The sequence below is a fragment of the Mesoplodon mirus genome (genome assembly GCF_964341445.2).
Source record: "Mesoplodon mirus genome assembly, chromosome: 11".
NCBI classification, from domain to species: Eukaryota; Metazoa; Chordata; class Mammalia; order Artiodactyla; family Ziphiidae; genus Mesoplodon; species Mesoplodon mirus.
In genome coordinates this window covers 110,094,394-110,100,350 of record NC_138987.1, presented here as the reverse complement: position 1 = coordinate 110,100,350, position 5,957 = coordinate 110,094,394, and the positions used below count along the sequence as shown (strand labels likewise).

At 43.6% G+C, this 5,957-nt stretch overlaps 1 long non-coding RNA gene across 1 annotated transcript; it reads left to right on the top strand.

Moving 5' to 3' along the window:
* Positions 1-2,771: 2,771 nt before the first annotated feature.
* LOC309812116 lies at positions 2,772-5,704 on the top strand. The gene is made up of 2 exons (XR_014295286.1): positions 2,772-2,834; positions 5,570-5,704. It is a non-coding gene; the product is annotated as an uncharacterized lncRNA (long non-coding RNA).
* Positions 5,705-5,957: the final 253 nt, after the last annotated feature.

Sequence of the window (5,957 nt, the reverse complement as noted above, 5' to 3'; positions counted from 1 at the left end):
AGAAAAAAGTTCTTCCCGTCACACAGATGTATTTATAGGAATGAATTATTTCCATGCTTATATCTATAAATACATAAAAGAGGAATAAAATCTAACTTGAACCATAAAAGAAAAAAAAAACATGAACCCACGAGTTATACAGAGGAAAACCCTATCAGGGCACTTGCTCCAGCGGTAAACAATTCTGAAATTGGTCAGAGGTGGGGAACCATCTCCCATACAGCCAGCAACCCACACCCCACGCAAGGAGCGTCCTCATTGCAAAGCTGGGGGACCGTGCCGAGGCATATGTGAGTAAACGTGAGCTGAGCCCCAGGCCAGCTGCTGCTGAACTGTTCCCAACCTTCCCAGGTAAAACACCTGAATATGTACAAGGGCTTGAAAGCCTAGAAGAAGGGCCGTGGAGCCACACCAGCGAAAGCACGCAGGCCAACTTGGTGCCTGCAGGCCAGCCAGGGTGGTCCTGGCCCCGGGCGCTCTTCCGGAAGCTTTCCATTGCCCTGCCTGAGATACCCCTCTTGTCCCGGCCCCCACTGTTTCTTTCTTTCCTCACCTCTGTCCGGAGAGAAATTCCAGCAGAAGGTATGGGTGACACATCCTCTTCTTTACAGGTGGCAGCCTGACAACACCTGCAGAAAGCCCAGCAGAGCCCCACTCACAGCGGGCCACCCACAAACCTGTGGCCCCTCACTCCCTCCCACCAGCACAGCCCCGAGACTGCTGACGGGGCAGAGAATATGGAGTCAGGCACAGCTTCAGGGGCTATTGCTGCCTGGAGCGCTGTTTATATTGATCTCAACGAGGCACACCTGGGGAGGGCGGGCCGGCAGGGTAAGGCTGCCCAGGTCAGCTAATCCACAACCCTCAGGGAATCACATTGTTGAAAATGGACCTCGCTAAGGCAGAATAGAAGCCAAGGGAGAAAAGGACACAATGCCATTTGCAGCACCGTAGATGAGTCTAGAAGTAATCACGTGACTTGTAGTAAGTCAGAAAGTGAAAGACACATATCATATCATATCACTTATAGGTGTTACCTAAAAATGTATACCAGGGCAGATATTGCCACGGAGAAGGGCAATCACAGATTCATTAAACAAACTTGTGGTTCACCAATGGAAAGGTGTGAGGATTGGTTTCATTACGATATCGGGGTTAACAGACATATACAAACACAGGTGACATATATAATCACCAAAGACCTACAGAATACCAAGACAGGACTACTCAACATTCTGTCATAACGTACATGGGAAAAGGATCCCAGGAAGAACAGACATCTGTATATGTGTAAAAGAACCACATCTTCCACACCTACAACAAGCCAAACATTGTAATCAAACTTGCTGTAATAAAAAATTAAAAAAAAAATAAATTAAAAACACGAAGAAGAAGTAGTGAGACAAACTTGAGGGGCTTTCTCCTGGCACATTCCATTCTAAATTCCAATCTAGAACACCACTTCCATTGAGGCTCTGTTGCCCTAGTCACCAGATTTGGTAAGGGAGAACTGCTGCCACCTTGTGGCCGTTTCACACAACAGCAGCTTTAATCCCAGCGCTAATGGTCAGTTGATATTCAAAATCATTGCAGGCCTGTAAATGACACCTGCCCTGAAAACAAATCCTGGGGTCACATATCAACCAAAAAATTCAAAGGACGTCCATATTTCAAAACGACCGTTTCAAAAGGCATATTTTACGCACATTAGTGTTCTGCTTCTTTTCCTTTCTTTCCTTTTTTGTTAAAAAAAACGGGAATGGAAAAAGGCATCCCTCAGCATGGGCGAAAATCGTTGCAAACGAATCAATGGACAGAGGTTTAATCTCCAATATATATAAACAGCTCATGCAGTGTAATATTAAAAAAAAACAAACAACCCAATACAAAAATGGGCAGAAGATCTAAAGAGACGTTTCTTCAAAGGAGACACAGAGATGGCCAAGACGCACATGAAAAGCTGCTCAACAGCACTAATTATTAGAGAAATGCAAATCAAAACAACAATGAGGTATCCCCTCACACCTGTTAGAATCGGCATCATCAGAAAATCTACAAACAACAAATTCTGGGGAGGGCGTGGACAAAAGGAGCCCTCTTCCACTATTGGTGGGAATGTAAATTGATACAGTCACTATGGAGAACAGTATGGAGTTTCCTTAAAAAACTAGAAATAGAATTACCATCTGATCCAGCAATCCCACTTCTGGGCATATACCCAGAGAAAACCGTAAATCAAAAAGGCACATTCGGGCCTCCCTGGTGGCGCAGTGGTTGAGAGTCCGCCTGCCGATGGAGGGGATACGGGTTCGTGCCCCGGTCTGGGAGGATCGCATATGCCGCGGAGCGGCTGGGCCTGTGAGCCATGGCCGCTAAGCCTGTGCGTCTGGAGCCTGTGCTCCGCAACGGGAGAGGCCACAACAGTGAGAGGCCCGCGTACAGCAAAAAAAAAAAAAAAAAAAAAAAAAAGGCACATTCACAACAATGTTCGTTGCAGCACTATTTACAATAGCCAGGCAATGGAAGCCACCTAAATGCCCACAGACAGATGAATGGATAAAGATGTGGTACATATATAAAATGGAATATTACTCGGTCATAAAAAGGAATGAAACTGGGTCATTTGTAGAGACATCGATGGATCAAGAGACTGTCATACAGAATGAAGTAAGTCATAAAGAGGAAAACAAATGTTGTATAGTAATGCATATATGTGGAGCCTAAAAAATGGTACAGATGAACTGGTTTGCAGGGAAGAAATAGAGACACAGAGGTAGAGAACAAACGTATGGACACCAAGTGTGGGAAGCCATGGGGTGGTGGGGGTGGGATGAGTTGGGAGATTGGGATTGACCTGTATACATGTATATGCATAAAATACATATCTAATAATAACGTGCTGTATAAAAACATAAATAAAATTAAATTTCAAAATTTAAAAAAATAAAATTTAAAAATAAAACAGAAAAAAGTTCTTCCCGTCACACAGATGTATTTATAGGAATGAATTATTTCCATGCTTATATCTATAAATACATAAAAGAGGAATAAAATCTAACTTGAACCATAAAATAAAAAAAAACCTGAACCCACGAGTTATACAGAGGAAAACCCTATCAGGGCACTTGCTCCAGCGGTAAACAATTCTGAAATTGGTCAGAGGTGGGGAACCATCTCCCATACAGCCAGCAACCCACCCCCCACGCAAGGAGCGTCCTCATTGCAAAGCTGGGGGACCGTGCCGAGGCATCTGTGAGTAAACGTGAGCTGAGCCCCAGGCCAGCTGCTGCTGAACTGTTCCCACCCTTCCCAGGTAAAACACCTGAATATGTACAAGGGCTTGAAAGCCTAGAGGAAGGGCCGTGGAGCCACACCAGCGAAAGCACGCAGGTCAACTTGGTGCCTGCAGGCCAGCCAGGGTGGTCCTGGCCCCAGGCGCTCTTCCGGAAGCTTTCCATTGCCCTGCCTGAGATACCCCTCCTGTCCCGGCCCCCACTGCTTTTTGCCTTCCTCACCTCTGTCCGGAGAGAAATTCCAGCGGAAGGTATGGGTGACACATCCTCTTCTTTATAGGTGGCAGCTTGACAACTCCTGCAGAATGGCCAGCAGAGCCCCACTCACAGCGGGCCACCCACAAAGCTGTGGCCCCTCACTCCCTCCCACCAGCACAGCCCCGAGACTGCTGACGGGGCAGAGAATATTCAGTCAGACACAGCTTCAGGGGCTATTGCTGCCTGGAGCGCTGTTTATATTGATCTCAAGGAGGCACACCTGGGGAGGGCGGGCCGGCAGGGTAAGGCTGCCCAGGTCAGCTAATCCACAACCCTCAGGGAATCACATTGTTGAAAATGGACCTCGCTAAGGCAGAATAGAAGCCAAGGGAGAAAAGGACACAATGCCATTTGCAGCACCGTAGATGAGTCTAGAAGTAATCACGTGACTTGTAGTAAGTCAGAAAGTGAAAGACACATATCATATCATATCACTTATAGGTGTTACCTAAAAATGGATACCAGGGCAGATATTGCCACGGAGAAGGGCAATCACAGATTCATTAAACAAACTTGTGGTTCACCAATGGAAAGGTGTGAGGATTGGTTTCATTACGATATCGGGGTTAACAGACATATACAAACACAGGTGACATATATAATCACCAAAGACCTACAGAATACCAAGAGAGGACTACTCAACATTCTGTCATAACGTACATGGGAAAAGGATCCCAGGAAGAACAGACATCTGTATATGTGTAAAAGAACCACATCTTCCACACCTACAACAAGCCAAACATTGTAATCAAACTTGCTGTAATAAAAAATTAAAAAAAAATTAAATTAAAAACACGAAGAAGAAGTAGTGAGACAAACTTGAGTGGCTTTCTCCTGGCACATTCCATTCTAAATTCCAATCTAGAACACCACTTCCATTGAGGCTCTGTTGCCCTAGTCACCAGATTTGGTAAGGGAGAAATGCTGCCACCTTGAGGCCGTTTCACACAACAGCAGCTTTAATCCCAGCGCTAAAGGTCAGTTGATATTCAAAATCATTGCAGGCCTGTAAATGACACCTGCCCTGAAAACAAATCCTGGGGTCACATATCGACCAAAAAATTCAAAGGACGTCCATATTTCAAAACGACCGTTTCAAAAGGCATATTTTACGCACATTAGTGTTCTGTTTCTTTTCCTTTCTTTCCTTTTTTGTTAAAAAAAACGGGAATGGAAAAAGGCATCCCTCAGAATGGGCTAAAATCGTTGCAAACGAATCAATGGACAGAGGTTTAATCTCCAATATATATAAACAGCTCATGCAGCTTAATATTAAAAAAACAAACAACCCAATACAAAAATGGGCAGAAGATCTAAAGAGACGTTTCTTCAAAGGAGACACAGAGATGGCCAAGACGCACATGAAAAGCTGCTCAACAGCACTAATTATTAGAGAAATGCAAATCAAAACTACAATGAGGTATCACCTCACACCTGTTAGAATCGGCATCATCAGAAAATCTACAAACAACAAATTCTGGGAAGGGCGTGGACAAAAGGAGCCCTCTTCCACTATTGGTGGGAATGTAAATTGATACAGTCACTATGGAGAACAGTATGGAGTTTCCTTAAAAAAACTAAAAATAGAATTACCATCTGATCCAGCAATCCCACTTCTGGGCATATACCCAGAGAAAACCGTAAATCAAAAAGGCACATTCACCACAATGTTCGTTGCAGCACTCTTTACAATAGCCAGGTAATGGAAGCCACGTAAATGCCCACAGACAGATGAATGGATAAAGATGTGGTACATATATAAAATGGAATATTACTCGGCCATAAAAAGGAATGAAACTGGGTCATTTGTAGAGACATCGATGGATCGAGAGACTGTCATACAGAATGAAGTAAGTCAGAAAGAGGAAAACAAATGTTGTATAGTAATGCATATATGTGGAGCCTAAAAAATGGTACAGATGAACTGGTTTGCAGGGAAGAAATAGAGACACAGAGGTAGAGAACAAACGTATGGACACCAAGTGTGGGAAGCCATGGGGTGGTGGTGGTGGGATGAGTTGGGAGATTGGGATTGACCTGCATACATGTATATGCATAAAATACATATCTAATAATAACGTGCTGTATAAAAAATAAATAAAATTAAATTTCAAAATTTAAAAAAATAAAATTTAAAAATAAAACAGAAAAAAGTTCTTCCCGTCACACAGATGTATTTATAGGAATGAATTATTTCCATGCTTATATCTATAAATACATAAAAGAGGAATAAAATCTAACTTGAACCATAAAAGAAAAAAAAAACATGAACCCACGAGTTATACAGAGGAAAACCCTATCAGGGCACTTGCTCCAGCGGTAAACAATTCTGAAATTGGTCAGAGGTGGGGAACCATCTCCCATACAGCCAGCAACCCACACCCCACGCAAGGAGCGTCCTCATTG